The sequence below is a fragment of the Salmo trutta genome, unplaced genomic scaffold, assembly GCF_901001165.1.
Source record: "Salmo trutta unplaced genomic scaffold, fSalTru1.1, whole genome shotgun sequence".
Lineage (NCBI taxonomy): Eukaryota > Metazoa > Chordata > Actinopteri > Salmoniformes > Salmonidae > Salmo > Salmo trutta.
Genome location: NW_021822178.1, coordinates 428,947 through 449,403, shown reverse-complemented (window position 1 = coordinate 449,403; position 20,457 = coordinate 428,947).

Below are 20,457 nucleotides of genomic sequence, written 5' to 3'. Positions count from 1 at the left end.
GTTGTTTTCTATATGAGAAAGGTCCAGTCACGGAGGTCTCTGTTGTTTTCTATATGAGAAAGGTCCAGTCACGGAGGTCTCTGTTGTTTTCTATATGAGAAAGGTCCAGTCACGGAGGTCTCTGTTGTTTTCTATATGAGAAAGGTCCAGTCATGGAGGTCTCTGTTGTTTTCTATATGAGAAAGGTCCAGTCATGGAGGTCTCTGTTGTTTTCTATATGAGAAAGGTCCAGTCATGGAGGTCTCTGTTGTTTTCTATATGAGAAAGGTCCAGTCACGGAGGTCTCTGTTGTTTTCTATATGAGAAAGGTCCAGTCATGGAGGTCTCTGTTGTTTTCTATATGAGAAAGGTCCAGTCATGGAGGTCTCTGTTGTTTTCTATATGAGAAAGGTTCAGTCATGGAGGTCTCTGTTGTTTTCTATATGAGAAAGGTCCAGTCATGGAGGTCTCTGTTGTTTTCTATATGAGAAAGGTCCAGTCATGGAGGTCTCTGTTGTTTTCTATATGAGAAAGGTCCAGTCATGGAGGTCTCTGTTGTTTTCTATATGAGAAAGGTCCAGTCATGGAGGTCTCTGTTGTTTTCTATATGAGAAAGGTCCAGTCACGGAGGTCTCTGTTGTTTTCTATATGAGAAAGGTCCAGTCATGGAGGTCTCTGTTGTTTTCTATATGAGAAAGGTCCAGTCATGGAGATCTCTGTTGTTTTCTATATGAGAAAGGTCCAGTCATGGAGATCTCTGTTGTTTTCTATATGAGAAAGGTCCAGTCATGGAGGTCTCTGTTGTTTTCTATATGAGAAAGGTCCAGTCATGGAGGTCTCTGTTGTTTTCTATATGAGAAAGGTCCAGTCATGGAGATCTCTGTTGTTTTCTATATGAGAAAGGTCCAGTCATGGAGATCTCTGTTGTTTTCAAGATACCTTTAATAGAAAATGTCTCTAGTAAAAGTAAAGATGCCTTTAATAGAAAATGTCTCTAGTAAAAGTCATCCAGTAAAATATTACTTGAGTAAAAGTCTAAAAGCATTTGTTTTAAATCCACTTAAGTATCAAAAGTAAAAAGTATAAACCATTTCAAATTCCTTATATGAAGCAAACCAGACAGGACAGTTATTTTTTGTTGACAGATATCCAGGGGCAACACTCCAACACTCAGACATCATTTACAAACTAAGCGTTTGTGTTTAAGTGAGTCCTCCAGATCAGAGACAGTAGAGATGACCAGGGATGTTCCCTGTTTAGTGAGTCCTCCAGATCAGAGACAGTAGGGATGACCAGGGATGTTCTCTGTTTAGTGTGTCCTCCAGATCAGAGGAGGGGAGGACCAGGGATGTTCTCTGTTTAGTGAGTCCTCCAGATCAGAGGCAGTAGGGATGACCAGGGATGTTCTCTGTTTAGTGAGTCCTCCAGATCAGAGGCAGTAGGGAGGACCAGGGATGTTCTCTGTTTAGTGAGTCCTCCAGATCAGAGGCAGTAGGGATGACCAGGGATGTTCTCTGTTTAGTGAGTCCTCCAGATCAGAGGCAGTAGGGATGACCAGGGATGTTCTCTGTTTAGTGAGTCCTCCAGATCAGAGGCAGTAGGGATGACCAGGGATGTTCTCTGTTTCGTGAGTCCTCCAGATCAGAGGCAGTAGGGATGACCAGGGATGTTCTCTTGATAAGTGTGTGAACTGGACCATTTTCCTGTCCCAAAAAATGTACGTCAGGGAAAATGAACGGAGTAAAAAAAATACAGTATTTTCTTTAGGAATGTAGTGAAGTATTAGTAAAAGTAGTCAAAAATATAAATAGTAAAGTGAAGTACAGATACCCCCAAAAAACGACTTAAGTCGTATCACTCCAGTAGTATCACTCCAGTAGTATCACTCCAGTAGTGTCACTCCAGTAGTATCACTCCAGTAGTATCACTCCAGTAGTATCACTCCAGTAGTATCACTCCAGTCGTATCACTCCAGTAGTATCACTCCAGTCGTATCACTCCAGTAGTATCACTCCAGTAGTATCACTCCAGTAGTATCACTCCAGTAGTATCACTCCAGTAGTATCACTCCAGTAGTATCACTCCAGTAGTATCACTCCAGTAGTATCACTCCAGTAGTATCACTCCAGTAGTATCACTCCAGTAGTATCACTCCAGTAGTGTCACTCCAGTAGTATCACTCCAGTAGTATCACTCCAGTAGTATCACTCCAGTAGTATCACTCCAGTAGTATCACTCCAGTCGTATCACTCCAGTAGTATCACTCCAGTAGTATCACTCCAGTAGTATCACTCCAGTAGTATCACTCCAGTAGTATCACTCCAGTAGTATCACTCCAGTACAGTGGTGATTTCAGCATGTACATCTTGGTGGGGCAAACTCAACCTAAATTTTGAGATACAAGCCAGCAAAGCCACAAAACACTAAACAATACATTAACTACACTATAACGGTGACAAACGGTGCCCACAAACTGTTAGGGCCTACATAAAGCTGTCCCTACAGCAGAGCTTTCATTTTCAGCACCATGTAGTTAATCCTTACCACTGCTACACCTGGCTCTCAGCGGAGCCTTGTCTGGCAGCCAAACAGTTCCTTCTGCTTCATTTACTGCCTTTTTAAAAAAAAACATAGCTGATATGGCTGACTCGGTTAAACAAAATGTGGTTTCTACTGACAATTGAGATGTACAAACTATGGCATAAAGGGGACGATGAGTGGATAAGTGGCAATCCGTAATTTTAAGACATTAAGACATTAATAAGCGAGCTAAAATGGACGTAGTCAATGTAAGTATTTGTTCTGCACTTTTGAAATATACAACGACAGAATTCAGAACATGGGGCCGTTCTTACAGTATTCTCCCTGTACACCAAGTCAGAACCGTAGGATAAATAAAAGGGGGCATATTGGCAGACAATGAAAGCTTTTACATTTATTTAATGATGACATTTCTCTAAAACAGGCTATAGGCTACATGTGCACCACCAAGTAAGAACAGTAGGCTAAGTTATGAGGGGGAAAGGGACCAAATTATTAGGGTGAGGCTACTAACAGCTTACCACACAACATACCCATAGTGTTACTTTCTTAGCTACAGTAGACATATCTCCCTGGCATATTACATCATTTATGCAGCAGCAGACAAGACATTCTTGGACTCACCGTTGTTGTGCTGTGCTCACTTGAACGGGAAGGTGGCGCAGCGGTCCTTCGTGTGGGCAAATTTTGTAATGAAACTTTGTCATCAAAGTCTGGCATTCTATGGATTTATGCTGCTTTCAAGACTACTAGGAGCTTGGGAAAATACAAGGTCGAATCATGACGTCAGTGATCTTCAGGTCGGAGCTCTAGAAAGAAGCCAGAGTTCCCGACTTGAAAATTCCCATTTAGATGGAAGTTGAAAACTTATTTTACCCAGGCGGAGCTTGTCCCCCCCCCCCCCCCCCCCCCGAATTCCCAGTTGTCTTGAACTCCCTGAAGTCAGATTTCCCATTTCCACATTTCCAGTTGTTTTGAACGCGGCAGAAATCATGCTGGATTGACAGCATTGCCAATGTATTCAACCTTTTCTGGCCCATGGTTTTGCATATGAATGTTTATCATTTTAAGCTTGGGGAAAAGAGACCCTTAAACCCAAACTTGGACCACACACCCTTTCCACCGAATATTAGGCAGGGGAAGCAAAATAGCTTGCAGTTAGCCACGGATTCCTTCCAAACCACTCCTTGTTGAATTTGCGAATTTCGACTTGTTGTGTAATGTTTATGCCCAATGAGCATCGATACATTTTATCTATAATTGAAAAGGATTTGCCAGTAGATTGTCGGCGTGATTCATGATGATGACTGCTAGCTAAGATTTTGAAAGTATGATGTTGACATGATCAGTCCAATCATAGTTGGGGGTAGATATAACATGATTTGACATCATTTTATCAGTGGCCAATGACCTTGAGCCGTCTTGGACGGGCACTTCTAATGTAAATCTCTGGCAGCACCCAATGGGGCTTGAACTGCCTAGATCTCCCTGTAGATTCTACAGTGATGTAGTGTCCCCATGAGTGACAGAACACTGAGCCAATCACGGCGTAACTAGAGAACATTACCAACGCCTACGCTCTGTATTTCCTGCTGGCTGCCCCACCACCACAGAAAGCACTGATCTAGGTTGAAACACCTGCATTTTGGAGCTGCCTTAAATCAAGAAAGCAACAACAAAAAAAAGAGAATGTTTATATGCGGATTTATTAACTTTTTACATTGTTTGCAAACTCATATATGACACTCATTAATGTCAATATAACATGAAAACCAGGCTCTGCCCCACCTGCCCTGAATGACGGGGCCGCCATTGCTCCAGCAGTAAGTACAGCCATGTTATAGGGACGACTAGAAGGAGAAATATTCATTTTCACAGCTACAGTTAATGTCTTGTAGAAGTGTGATTTATAATGCTGCTTTATCAGGGCGAAACACACCTCATCATAAAAAAGATATCACTGGGCAGCCGTAGGGAACATATCCCATTCCCTGTCTGCAACATTCATTAACCCAGATATCTCCATACATTATTCTGAGAAAGTGTCAGAATTTAGAAGTAGAAATGATAATGAAACAGGCTGAAATATGTGGCAGATGTCCTAGTCAGGGACAGAGCTCTCCACTGGGGAAAATGAGGATGATGTCCTGATCAGAGCTCTCCACTGGGGAAAATGAGGATGATGTCCTGGTCAGGGACAGAGCTCTCAACTGGGGAAAATGAGGATGATGTCCTGATCAGAGCTCTCCACTGGGGAAAATGAGGATGATGTCCTGGTCAGAGCTCTCCACTGGGGAAAATGAGGATGATGTCCTGGTCAGGGACAGAGCTCTCCACTGGGGAAAATGAGGATGATGTCCTGGTCAGAGCTCTCCACTGGGGAAAATGAGGACAATGTCCTGGTCAGAGCTCTCCACTGGGGAAAATGAGGATGATGTCCTGGTCAGGGCTCTCCACTGGGGAAAATGAGGATGATGTCCTGGTCAGGGACAGAGCTCTCCACTGGGGAAAATGAGGACAATGTCAGGGACAGAGCTCTCCAATGGGGAAAATGAGGATGATGTCCTAGTCAGGGTCAGAGCTCTCCACTGGGGAAAATGAGGACGATGTCCTGGTCAGAGCTCTCCACTGGGGAAAATGAGGATGATGTCCTGGTCAGAGACAGAGCTCTCCACTGGGGAAAATGAGGACGATGTCCTGGTCAGAGCTCTCCACTGGGGAAAATGAGGACAATGTCCTGGTCAGAGATCTCCACTGGGGAAAATGAGGACAATGTCCTGGTCAGAGCTCTCCACTGGGGAAAATGAGGATGATGTCCTAGTCAGGGACAGAGCTCTCCACTGGGGAAAATGAGGATGATGTCCTGGTCAGAGATCTCCAATGGGGAAAATGAGGATGATGTCCTGGACAGAGCTCTCCACTGGGGAAAATGAGGATGATGTCCTGGTCAGGGACAGAGCTCTCCACTGGGGAAAATGAGGATGATGTCCTGGTCAGGGACAGAGCTCTCCACTGGGGAAATGAGGATGATGTCCTGGTCAGAGCTCTCCAATGGGGAAAATGAGGATGATGTCCTGGTCAGGGACAGAGCTCTCCACTGGGGAAAATGAGGATGATGTCCTGGTCAGGGACAGAGCTCTCCACTGGGGAAAATGAGGATGATGTCCTGATCAGAGCTCTCCACTGGGGAAAATGAGGATGATGTCCTGGTCAGGGACAGAGCTCTCCACTGGGGAAAATGAGGACGATGTCCTGGTCAGGGACAGAGCTCTCCACTGGGGAAAATGAGGATGATGTCCTGGTCAGGGACAGAGCTCTCCACTGGGGAAATGAGGACATGGATCCCCCAGAGGAACAGAGGAGAGACAGGCCTCTGACCACTGTACTGTAACTTCTCCCCCCTGGTCACATCAGTGGGGGGACTGACGGACGGACTGGCTGGCTGACTGGCTGACTGACTGACTGACTGGCTGACTGGCTGGCTGACTGGCTGACTGACTGACTGACTGACTGACTGGCTGACTGGCTGACTGGCTGGCTGACTGACTGGCTGGCTGACTGACTGGCTAACTGCTGCACACCAGTAAAGACACAAGCATCCAACGGAACCAAAACTTTGAAATAGTAAATATTGAAGAAAAAAAAAAAAAGATAGATGGGAGATGTAGCATTTCTGATTTGTAATCACAAGGAAACAAATAGTTTCCATTAGCAATGAGCATCTGGGCTCAATCAGAGTAGATCAGTGAGGACGACTGAATAAGAGATTATACTTTAAACCAGTTAGATAACAACCGAAATATTTATTAGTTCCTTGTTTACGTTAGAAGTATGAAGCGTGATGAAGAGGCAGGAAGCAGATACACAAGGGTTATTAGCTATTACAATGGATGCTAATTGGACATTAGCTATTATAATGGATGCTAATTGGTCATTAGTTATTATACTGGATGCTAATTGGACATTAGCTATTATACTGGATGCTAATTGGACATTAGTTATTATACTGGATGCTAATTGGACATTAGCTATTATACTGGATGCTAATTGGACATTAGTTATTATACTGGATGCTAATTGGACATTAGTTATTATACTGGATGCTAATTGGACATTAGCTATTATACTGGATGCTAATTGGACATTAGCTATTATACTGGATGCTAATTGGTCATTAGTTATTATACTGGATGCTAATTGGACATTAGTTATTATACTGGATGCTAATTGGACATTAGCTATTATACTGGATGCTAATTGGACATTAGTTATTATACTGGATGCTAATTGGACATTAGCTATTATACTGGATGCTAATTGGACATTAGCTATTATAATGGATGCTAATTGGACATTAGTTATTATACTGGATGCTAATTGGACATTAGCTATTATACTGGATGCTAATTGGTGTATCAAGCTGACTTGATCCAACCACAGAAAAAGAAAAACATCTATAAATGAGACCTAAGATAAATATTGTCCGTAAACAAATAAAAGCGACTCCAGCCTCGACTTGGAAAAGCCTGAAACAAACAGTATTTGTGACCGAACGGATCGATTATCTCAGCCAATCACGGCTCTCGGGAAGGTTCCCAGCCTTTTCAGTGGCTAAACCAACTAGGCTGGTAATTTAACAGTTGTATTCGTATTTACAGATGGCGTACACGTTTGTTATTAAGGCACATGAAAGTTCACATGTTCCAGAAGGCAAAGCTGCTAAAAAAAAAATTATGTTCAAATGGCTCTCCTTCCTGTGAGGTAGTGACGCGCGAAATACACCTAGTTTCCTGAAATGAGTCACAATTTGGCTTCCAAAAGCATCGGTTCAAATGACCAGAAGAGATGAAAAACAATGTCTCTGAATCCACCAGGACTATAACACAAGTCAAGGCCAGATGAGATGGCAGATGTCCCCTTGAAAAACAATGTCTCTAAATCCACCAGGACTATAACACAAGTCAAGGTGAAAGTGTAGCCTTGGTGTCATTCCAGGTGATCTGATCCTAGACCAGTGTTCAGGTAGGGTCAGAGATGTTTAATACAGCTACTCCCTGTCTAATTAACATTCCAGGTGATCTGATCCCCAGACCAGTGTTCAGGTAGGGTCAGAGATGTTTAATACAGCTACTCCCTGTCTAATTAACATTCCAGGTGATCTGATCCCCAGACCAGTGTTCAGGTAGGGTCAGAGATGTTTAATACAGCTACTCCCTGTCTAATTAACATTCCAGGTGATCTGATCCCCAGACCAGTGTTCAGGTAGGGTCAGAGATGTTTAATACAGCTACCCCCTGTCTAATTAACATTCCAGGTGATCTGATCCTAGACCAGTGTTCAGGTAGGGTCAGAGATGTTTAATACAGCTACTCCCTGTCTAATTAACATTCCAGGTGATCTGATCCCCAGACCAGTGTTCAGGTAGGGTCAGAGATGTTTAATACAGCTACCCCCTGTCTAATTAACATTCCAGGTGATCTTATCCCCAGACCAGTGTTCAGGTAGGGTCAGAGATGTTTAATACAGCTACTCCCTGTCTAATTAACATTCCAGGTGATCTGATCCCCAGACCAGTGTTCAGGTAGGGTCAGAGATGTTTAATACAGCTACTCCCTGTCTAATTAACATTCCAGGTGATCTGATCCCCAGACCAGTGTTCAGGTAGGGTCAGAGATGTTTAATACAGCTACTCCCTGTCTAATTAACATTCCAGGTGATCTGATCCCCAGACCAGTGTTCAGGTAGGGTCAGAGATGTTTAATACAGCTACTCCCTGTCTAATTAACATTCCAGGTGATCTGATCCTAGACCAGTGTTCAGGTAGGGTCAGAGATGTTTAATACAGCTACTCCCTGTCTAATTAACATTCCAGGTGATCTGATCCCCAGACCAGTGTTCAGGTAGGGTCAGAGATGTTTAATACAGCTACTCCCTGTCTAATTAACATTCCAGGTGATCTGATCCCCAGACCAGTGTTCAGGTAGGGTCAGAGATGTTTAATACAGCTACTCCCTGTCTAATTAACATTCCAGGTGATCTGATCCCCAGACCAGTGTTCAGGTAGGGTCAGAGATGTTTAATACAGCTACTCCCTGTCTAATTAACATTCCAGGTGATCTGATCCTAGACCAGTGTTCAGGTAGGGTCAGAGATGTTTAATACAGCTACTCCCTGTCTAATTAACATTCCAGGTGATCTGATCCTAGACCAGTGTTCAGGTAGGGTCAGAGATGTTTAATACAGCTACTCCCTGTCTAATTAACATTCCAGGTGATCTGATCCCCAGACCAGTGTTCAGGTAGGGTCAGAGATGTTTAATACAGCTACTCCCTGTCTAATTAACTGATCTAGGGCTGCAGCTTCAACTGACCGCAATGCAGATCTCTTCTCCTCTCTCTTCTGTCCTGCGTCCCAAATTCAGAAATGAGCACATTTTGTTTACTCTACATTTGGCTTGCTAATTCAACCCGTCCGAGAGGAGGAGGAGGAGGAGGAGAGACGCAGAGCAGAGAGGTGGCTTTTCTATGCCTCACAGGCCGTGTGTGTGTGTGTGTGTGTGTGTGTGTGTGTGTGTGTGTGTGCGCGTGTGTGTGTGTGTGTGTGTGTGTGTGGTTTCTATGCCTCACAGGCCGTGTGTGTGTGTGTGTGTGTGTGTGTGTGTGTGTGTGTGTGTGTGCGCGTGTGTGCGTGTGTGTGTGTGTGTGGTTTCTATGCCTCACAGGCCGTGTGTGTGTGTGTGTGTGTGTGTGTGTGTGTGTGTGTGTGTGTGTGTGTGTGTGTGTGTGTGTGTGTGTGTGTGTGTGTGTGTGTGTGTGGTTTCTATGCCTCACAGGCCGTGTGTGTGTGTGTGTGTGTGTGTGTGTGTGTGTGTGTGTGTGTGTGTGTGTGTGTGTGTGTGTGTGTGTGTGTGCGGTTTCTATGCCTCACAGGTCCTTCTTCCTCCTTCCTGGCTCACCCCTCGTCATTAGCATTCTAAATACATACAAGGCTTTGTCATCACATTCCCCTCACAACTCATTTCAACTCAAATTATGCATTTTATAATTATGTGTTATACAGTGTCTCCTTGTTTAACTACTACATTATCTCCTGTCTAACAGTGTCTCCTTGTTCATTTACTACATTACCTCCTGTCTAACAGTGTCTCCTTGTTCAACTACTACATTACCTCCTGTCTAACAGTGTCTCCTTGTTTAACTACATTACCTCCTGTCTAACAGTGTCTCCTTGTTTAACTACTACATTACCTCCTGTCTAACAGTGTCTCCTTGTTCAACTACTACATTACCTCCTGTCTAACAGTGTCTCCTTGTTCAACTACTACATTATCTCCTGTCTAACAGTGTCTCCTTGTTTAACTACTACATTACCTCCTGTCTAACAGTGTCTCCTTGTTTAACTACTACATTATCTCCTGTCTAACAGTGTCTCCTTGTTTAACTACTACATTACCTCCTGTCTAACAGTGTCTCCTTGTTCATTTACTACATTACCTCCTGTCTAACAGTGTCTCCTTGTTTAACTACTACATTACCTCCTGTCTAACAGTGTCTCCTTGTTCAACTACTACATTACCTCCTGCCTAACAGTGTCTTCTTGTTTAACTACTACATTACCTCCTGTCTAACAGTGTCTCCTTGTTTAACTACTACATTACCTCCTGTCTAACAGTGCCTCCTTGTTTAACTACTACATTACCCCCTGTCTAACAGTGTCTCCTTGTTTAACTACTACATTACCTCCTGTCTAACAGTGTCTCCTTGTTTATCTACTACATTACCTCCTGTCTAACAGTATCTCCTTGTTTAACTACTACATTACCTCCTGTCTAACAGTGCCTCCTTGTTTAACTACTACATTACCTCCTGTCTAACAGTATCTCCTTGTTTTACTACTACATTACCTATTCAGAGTGACACCATGTTGTATTCAGTACTAAACTTCTCTGACACCTGATGAGAGATTGGCATTTACATTTTTGAAGTGGGCTCAGGGTGGTCTCTCATTATTAACCAATCAGAGGGCATCGCTGGGCGGCCAGGATAAAGGATGTCCATGTTGATTGGTTAGAACAAGGCCTAGCTCTGTGAGGTCACTGCAGGGTGAGGTGGGGCGGGTAAATGCTAAAGGGGATCCTTGAGACATTCCAACTGACCTCAAGCCATTGAAGTTGAAAATGTACAATGGTTAAGGTAAGTTTAAGATTAGAGTCAGGTGGGACGGGGACAATCAATGCTGTGTGTCAAATTAGTGACCAGACTGATGCTGCTTCAGCCAGGAATCAGGAGAGAACTACATAGACAGGTAATTCAGCCAGGATAGAACTACATAGACAGGTAGTTCAGCCAGGATAGAACTACATAGACAGGTAGTTCAGCCAGGAATCAGGAGAGAACTACATAGACAGGTAGTTCAGCCAGGAAACAGGATAGAACTACATAGACAGGAAGTTCAGCCAGGATAGAACTACATAGACAGGTAGTTCAGCCAGGATAGAACTACATAGACAGGTAGTTCAGCCAGGAATCAGGAAAGAACTACATAGACAGGTAGTTCAGTCAGGACAGAACTACATAGACAGGAAGTTCAGCCAGGAATCAGGACAGAACTACATAGACAGGTAGTTCAGCCAGGAATCAGGATAGAACTACATAGACAGGAAGTTCAGCCAGGAAACAGGATAGAACTACATAGACAGGAAGTTCAGCCAGGAAACAGGATAGAACTACATAGACAGGAAGTTCAGCCAGGAATCAGGACAGAACTACATAGACAGGTAGTTCAGCCAGGATAGAACTACATAGACAGGTAGTTCAGCCAGGAAACAGAATAGAACTACATAGACAGGTAGTTCAGCCAGAATAGAACTACATAGACAGGTAGTTCAGCCAGGAAACAGGATAGAACTACATAGACAGGAAGTTCAGCCAGGAATCAGGACAGAACTACATAGACAGGTAGTTCAGCCAGGAAACAGGATAGAACTACATAGACAGGAAGTTCAGCCAGGATAGAACTACATAGACAGGAAGTTCAGCCAGGATAGAACTACATAGACAGGAAGTTCAGCCAGGAATCAGGACAGAACTACATAGACAGGTAGTTCAGCCAGGAAACAGGATAGAACTACATAGACAGGAAGTTCAGCCAGGACAGAACTACATAGACAGGTAGTTCAGCCAGGATATAACTACATAGACAGGTAGTTCAGCCAGGAATCAGGATAGAACTACATAGACAGGAAGTTCAGCCAGGAATCAGGACAGAACTACATAGACAGGTAGTTCAGCCAGGAAACAGGATAGAACTACATAGACAGGAAGTTCAGCCAGGAATCAGGACAGAACTACATAGACAGGTAGTTCAGCCAGGATATAACTACATAGACAGGTAGTTCAGCCAGGAAACAGGATAGAACTACATAGACAGGAAGTTCAGCCAGGAAACAGGACAGAACTACATAGACAGGAAGTTCAGCCAGGAATCAGGATAGAACTACATAGACAGGTAGTTCAGCCAGGAATCAGGATAGAACTACATAGACAGGAAGCTCAGCCAGGAAACAGGAGAGAACTACATAGACAGGTAGTTCAGCCAGGAAACAGGAGAGAACTACATAGACAGGTAGTTCAGCCAGGATAGAACTACATAGACAGGAAGTTCAGCCAGGATAGAACTACATAGACAGGAAGTTCAGCCAGGATAGAACTACATAGACAGGAAGTTCAGCCAGGATAGAACTACATAGACAGGAAGCTCAGCCAGGAAACAGGATAGAACTACATAGACAGGAAGTTCAGCCAGGAATCAGGACAGAACTACATAGACAGGTAGTTCAGCCAGGAATCAGGATAGAACTACATAGACAGGTAGTTCAGCCAGGATAGAACTACATAGACAGGTAGTTCAGCCAGGAAACAGGATAGAACTACATAGACAGGAAGTTCAGCCAGGATAGAACTACATAGACAGGAAGTTCAGCCAGGAATCAGGACAGAACTACATAGACAGGTAGTTCAGCCAGGAAACAGGATAGAACTACATAGACAGGAAGTTCAGCCAGGAAACAGGACAGAACTACATAGACAGGAAGTTCAGCCAGGAAACAGGACAAAACTACATAGACAGGTAGTTCAGCCAGGAATCAGGATAGAACTACATAGACAGGAAGTTCAGCCAGGACAGAACTACATAGACAGGAAGTTCAGCCAGAAAACAGGATAGAACTACATAGACAGGAAGTTCAGCCAGGATAGAACTACATAGACAGGAAGTTCAGCCAGGAAACAGGAGAGAACTACACAGACAGGAAGTTCATCCAGGATAGAACTACATAGACAGGAAGTTCAGCCAGGAAACAGGAGAGAACTACATAGACAGGTAGTTCAGCCAGGATAGAACTACATAGACAGGAAGTTCAGCCAGGAAACAGGAGAGAACTACACAGACAGGAAGTTCAGCCAGGATGTAACTACATAGACAGGAAGTTCAGCCAGGAATCAGGATAGAACTACATAGACAGGTAGTTCAGCCAGGATAGAACTACATAGACAGGAAGTTCAGCCAGGAATCAGGATAGAACTACATAGACAGGTAGTTCAGCCAGGATAGAACTACATAGACAGGAAGTTCAGCCAGGAATCAGGACAGAACTACATAGACAGGTAGTTCAGCCAGGAAACAGGATGTAACTACATAGACAGGTGGAGGATGTGTATATGTGTGTGTTGAAGCAGCCGATGTTAAACACACTGTGGACACAGTGAAAACAGAGTAATAGACCAAACATCTTTATATTCTTCACCTCTAGTCTCTCCAGGTTGTTGGGTTACAGATGACTTTCATTCACCCCAGAGCCCAGGGTATATAGGGTTATATATTATAGTTAACCTAGGGTATATATGGCTATATATTGTAGTTAACCTAGGGTATATTGGGCTATATATATATAGTAGTTAACCTAGGGTATATAGGGCTATATATTGTAGTTAACCTAGGGTATATTGGGCTATATATTATAGTTAACATAGGGTATATTGGGCTATATATTGTAGTTAACCTAGGGTATATAGGGCTATATATTGTAGTTAACCTAGGGTATATAGGGCTATATATTGTAGTTAACCTAGGGTATATAGGGCTATATATTATAGTTAACCTAGGGTATATTGGGCTATATATTGTAGTTAACATAGGGTATATTGGGCATATATTGTAGTTAACGTAGGGTATATTGGGCTATATATTGTAGTTAACCTAGGGTATATTGGGCTATATATTGTAGTTAACCTAGGGTATATAGGGCTATATATTGTAGTTAACCTAGGCTATATAGGGCTATATACTGTAGTTAACCTAGGGTATGTAGGGCTATATATATTGTAGTTAACCTAGGGTATATAGGGCTATATATTGTAGTTAACCTAGGGTATGTAGGGCTATATATATTGTAGTTAACCTAGGGTATATAGGGCTATATATTGTAGTTAACCTAGGGTATATAGGGCTATATACTGTAGTTAACATAGTGTCACGAGCGTCTAGGACCAGTGGATATATGAAATCAGGAGCAGGAGACAGAGGGCCGGAGCAACTGAGTTTTAATAGGCAATACCAGTCGCAATAGCCGTTGGGCACAGGGCGGGTGGCGAAGTCCGCCAGGAGAAAACACTTTTCTCAAAAAAAAGGAAATCAAAGAAGCGCACAAAAAAACAAACAGCGCGCGGGGCGCAGCCCGGCAATATAATGACTGTCACAGTATCTAACGAAGGTGGCGCCCCTCCTCGGTCGGGCGGCGCTCGCCGGTCGTCGTCGCCGGCCTATTAGCTGCCACCGATCGTTGTTTCTGTGTCTGTTGGTTTTGTCTGTCGATCCCGCACCTGTTTTGTGTTTTTCATTAGTGGGGGGTTATTTAATGTGTATTTTCAGTTGGGGTTCTCGTGCGGGATTGTTCGTTTGTTCATGAAGGACAGTTGTGTTATCTCCGATTTAGGAAGTCATTATATGGCCGAGCCTAGGCGGTGGAGGAGGCTGGCGTGTTGAGACACCTGCTCAGCCATGGACGGCGCTTCTGCTCCTGCTGATTCCATTTTATCGGTGCGGGATTCTGTCACGAGCGTCTAGGACCAGGTGTTGGCCAGGTTGGAGAATTGGGAGAGAGGTGCTTCCCCAGCTGGACCAGCTCCGGTCCCTCACCCTGCGCCCCTAAAATGGAATCAGCAGGAGCAGAAGCGCCGTCCATGGCTGAGCAGGTGTCTCAACACGCCAGCCTCCTCCACCGCCTAGGCTCGGCCATATAATGACTTCCTAAATCGGAGATAACACAACTGTCCTTCATGAACAAACGAACAATCCCGCACGAGAACCCCAACTGAAAATACACATTAAATAACCCCCCACTAATGAAAAACACAAAACAGGTGCGGGATCGACAGACAAAACCAACAGACACAGAAACAACGATCGGTGGCAGCTAATAGGCCGGCGACGACGACCGGCGAGCGCCGCCCGACCGAGGAGGGGCGCCACCTTCGTTAGATACTGTGACACATAGGGTATATAGGGCTATATATTGTAGTTAACCTAGGGTATATTGGGCTATATACTGTAGTTAACCTAGGGTATATTGGGCTATATATATTGTAGTTAACCTAGGGTATATTGGGCTATATATTATAGTTAACCTAGGGTATATTGGGATATATATTGTAGTTAACCTAGGGTATATAGGGCTATATATATTGTAGTTAACCTAGGGTATATTGGGCTATATATATATAGTAGTTAACCTAGGGTATATTGGGATATATATTGTAGTTAACCTAGGGTATATAGGGCTATATATTGTAGTTAACCTAGGGTATATAGGGCTATATATATTGTAGTTAACCTAGGGTATACTGGGCTATATATATAGTAGTTAACATAGGGTATATAGGGCTATATATTGTAGTTAACATAGGGTATATAGGGCTATATATTGTAGTTAACCTAGGGTATATTGGGCTATATATATAGTAGTTAACCTAGGGTATATAGGGCTATATGTTATAGTTAACCTAGGGCATATAGGGCTATATATTGTAGTTAACCTAGGGTATATAGGGCTATATATATTGTAGTTAACCTAGGGTATATTGGGCTATATATTGTAGTTAACATAGGGTATATAGGGCTATATATTTTGTAGTTAACCTAGGGTATATTGGGCTATATATTGTAGTTAACCTAGGGTATATTGGGCTATATATTGTAGTTAACCTAGGGTATATAGGGCTATATATTGTAGTTAACCAAGGGTATATAGGGCTTTTTATATTGTAGTTAACCTAGGGTATATAGGGCTATATATTGTAGTTAACCTAGGGTATATAGGGCTCTATATATTGTAGTTAACATAGGGTATATAGGGCTATATATATTGTAGTTAACCTAGGGAATATAGGGCTATATATTGTAGTTAACATAGGGTATATAGGGCTATATATTGTAGTTAACCTAGGGTATATTGGGCTATACATTATAGTTAACCTAGGGTATATTGGGCTATACATTATAGTTAACCTAGGGTATATTGGGATATATATTGTAGTTAACGTAGGGTATATTGGGCTATATATTGTAGTTAACATAGGGTATATAGGGCTATATATTGTAGTTAACCTAGGGTATATAGGGTTATATATTATAGTTAACCTAGGGTATATAGGGCTATATATTGTAGTTAACCTAGGGTATATTGGGCTATATACTGTAGTTAACCTAGGGTATATTGGGCTATATATATTGTAGTTAACCTAGGGTATATTGGGCTATATATTATAGTTAACCTAGGGTATATTGGGATATATATTGTAGTTAACCTAGGGTATATAGGGCTATATATATTGTAGTTAACCTAGGGTATATTGGGCTATATATATATAGTAGTTAACCTAGGGTATATTGGGATATATATTGTAGTTAACCTAGGGTATATAGGGCTATATATTGTAGTTAACCTAGGGTATATAGGGCTATATATATTGTAGTTAACCTAGGGTATACTGGGCTATATATATATAGTAGTTAACATAGGGTATATAGGGCTATATATTGTAGTTAACATAGGGTATATAGGGCTATATATTGTAGTTAACCTAGGGTATATTGGGCTATATATATAGTAGTTAACCTAGGGTATATAGGGCTATATGTTATAGTTAACCTAGGGCATATAGGGCTATATATTGTAGTTAACCTAGGGTATATAGGGCTATATATATTGTAGTTAACCTAGGGTATATTGGGCTATATATTGTAGTTAACATAGGGTATATAGGGCTATATATTTTGTAGTTAACCTAGGGTATATTGGGCTATATATTGTAGTTAACCTAGGGTATATTGGGCTATATATTGTAGTTAACCTAGGGTATATAGGGCTATATATTGTAGTTAACCAAGGGTATATAGGGCTTTTTATATTGTAGTTAACCTAGGGTATATAGGGCTATATATTGTAGTTAACCTAGGGTATATAGGGCTATATATATTGTAGTTAACATAGGGTATATAGGGCTATATATATTGTAGTTAACCTAGGGAATATAGGGCTATATATTGTAGTTAACATAGGGTATATAGGGCTATATATTGTAGTTAACCTAGGGTATATTGGGCTATACATTATAGTTAACCTAGGGTATATTGGGCTATACATTATAGTTAACCTAGGGTATATTGGGATATATATTGTAGTTAACGTAGGGTATATTGGGCTATATATTGTAGTTAACATAGGGTATATAGGGCTATATATTGTAGTTAACCTAGGGTATATAGGGTTATATATTATAGTTAACCTAGGGTATATAGGGTTATATATTGTAGTTAACCTAGAGTATATAGGGCTATACATTATAGTTAACCTAGGGTATATAGGGCTATATATATTGTAGTTAACCTAGGGTATATTGGGCTATATATTATAGTTAACATAGGGTATATAGGGCTATATATATTGTAGTTAACCTAGGGTATATTGGGCTATATATTGTAGTTAACCTAGGGTATATAGGGTTATATATTGTAGTTAACCTAGGGTATATAGGGCTATATATATTGTAGTTAACCTAGGGTATATTGGGCTATATATTGTAGTTAACCTAGGGTATATAGGGCTATATATATTGTAGTTAACTTAGGGTATATTGGGCTATATACTGTAGTTAACCTAGGGTATATAGGGCTATATATATTGTAGTTAACCTAGGGTATATTGGGCTATATACTGTAGTTAACATAGGGTATATAGGTCTATATATTGTAGTTAACCTAGGGTATATTGGGCTATATATTGTAGTTAACCTAGGGTATATTGGGCTATATACTGTAGTTAACCTAGGGTATATTGGGCTATATATTGTAGTTACCTGGGTCTGCGATCAGATTTCTTAAAGCCCCTTGAATGCTGATGTCTCAACAACTGCATTGTGAAACATTAAAACACCAGATAATACAAATGCAATTTATGTGATAGGTCTATAGATAATTTGAATTATATGATTGGCCTATCGCCCGTCTCCGTTGGCCTATCGCCTGTCTCCGTTGGCCTGTCGCCCGTCTCCGTTGGTCTATAGCCCGTCTCCGTTGGCCTATCGCCCGTCTCCGTTGGCCTATAGCCCGTCTCCGTTGGCCTATCGCCCGTCTCCGTTGGCCTATCGCCCGTCTCCGTTGGCCTATCGCCCGTCTCCGTTGGTCTATCGCCCGTGTCCGTTGGCCTATAGCCCGTCTCAGTTGGCCTATAGCCTGTCTCCGTTGGCCTATAGCCCGTCTCCGTTGGCCTATAGCCCGTCTCCGTTGGCCTATCGCCCGTCTCCGTTGGCCTATAGCCCGTCTCCGTTGGCCTATAGCTTGTCTCCGTTGGCCTATAGCCCGTCTCCGTTGGCCTATAGCCCATCTCCGTTGGCCTATCGCCTGTCTCCGGTGGCCTATCGCCTGTCTCCGTTGGCCTATCGCCCGTCTCCGTTGGCCTATCGCCGTCTCCGTTGGCCTATCGCCCGTCTCCGTTGGCCTATCGCCCGTCTCCGTTGGCCTATCTCCGTTGGCCTATCGCCCGTCTCCGTTGGCCTATAGCCCGTTTCCGTTGGCCTATAGCCCGTCTCCGTTGGCCTATCGCCCGTCTCCGTTGGCCTATCGCCCGTCTCCGTTGGCCTATCGCCCGTCTCCGTTGGCCTATCGCCCGTCTCCGTTGGCCTATCGCCCGTCTCCGTTGGCCTATCGCCCGTCTCCGTTGGTCTATCGCCCGTGTCCGTTGGCCTATAGCCCGTCTCCGTTGGCCTATAGCCCGTCTCCGTTGGCCTATCGCCCGTCTCCGTTGGCCTATAGCCCGTCTCCGTTGGCCTATAGCTTGTCTCCGTTGGCCTATAGCCCGTCTCCGTTGGCCTATAGCCCGTCTCCGTTGGCCTATCGCCTGTCTCCGGTGGCCTATCGCCTGTCTCCGTTGGCCTATCGCCCGTCTCCGTTGGCCTATCGCCGTCTCCGTTGGCCTATCGCCCGTCTCCGTTGGCCTATCGCCCGTCTCCGTTGGCCTATCTCCGTTGGCCTATCGCCCGTCTCCGTTGGCCTATAGCCCGTTTCCGTTGGCCTATAGCCCGTCTCCGTTGGCCTATCGCCCGTCTCCGTTGGCCTATCGCCCGTCTCCGTTGGCCTATCGCCCGTCTCCGTTGGCCTATCGCCCGTCTCCGTTGGCCTATAGCCCGTCTCCGTTGGCCTATCGCCCGTCTCCGTTGGCCTATCGCCCGTCTCCGTTGGCCTATCGCCCGTCTCCGTTGGCCTATAGCCCGTCTCCGTTGGCCTATCGCCCGTCTCCGTTGGCCTATCGCCCGTCTCCGTTGGCCTATCGCCCGTCTCCGTTGGCCATCTCCGTTGGCCTATCGCCCGTCTCCGTTGGCCTATAGCCCGTCTCCGTTGGCCTATAGCCCGTCTCCGTTGGCCTATAGCCCGTCTCCGTTGGCCTATCGCCCGTCTCCGTTGGCCTATCTCCGTTGGCCTATCGCCCGTCTCCGTTGGCCTATAGCCCGTCTCCGTTGGCCTATAGCCCGTCTCCGTTGGCCTATAGCCCGTCTCCGTTGGCCTATCGCCTGTCTCCGTTGGCCTATCGCCCGTCTCCGTTGGCCTATCGCCCGTCTCCGTTGGTCTATCGCCAGTCTCCGTTGGCCTATAGCCCATCTCCGTTGGCCTATAGCCCGTCTCCGTTGGCCTATAGCCCGTCTCTGTTGGCCTATCGCCCGTCTCCGTTGGCCTATCGCCCGTCTCCGTTGGCCTATAGCCCGTCTCCGTTGGCCTATAGCCCGTCTCCGTTGGCCTATAGCCCGTCTCCGTTGGCCTATAGCCCGTCTCCGTTGGCCTATCGCCCGTCTCCGTTGGCCTATAGCCCGTCTCCGTTGGCCTATCGCCCGTCTCCGTTGGCCTATCGCCCGTCTCCGTTGGTCTATCGCCCGTCTCCGTTGGCCTATCGCCCGTCTCCGTTGGTCTATCGCCCGTCTCCGTTGGCCTATAGCTTGTCTCCGTTGGCCTATAGCTTGTCTCCGTTGGCCTATCGCCCGTCTCCGTTGGCCTATCGCCCGTCTCCGTTGGTCTGTCGCCCGTCTCCGTTGGCCTATCGCCCGTCTCCGTTGGCCTATCTCCGTTGGCCTATCGCCCGTCTCCGTTGGTCTATCGCCCGTCTCCGTTGGCCTATCGCCCGTCTCCGTTGGCCTGTCGCCCGTCTCCGTTGGCCTATCGCCCGTCTCCGTTGGCCTATCTCCGTTGGCCTATCGCCCGTCTCCGTTGGTCTGTCGCCCGTCTCCGTTGGCCTATCGCCCGTCTCCGTTGGCCTATCGCCCGTCTCCGTTGGCCTATAGCCCGTCTCCGTTGGCCTATAGCCCGTCTTTGTTGGCCTATCGCCCGTCTCCG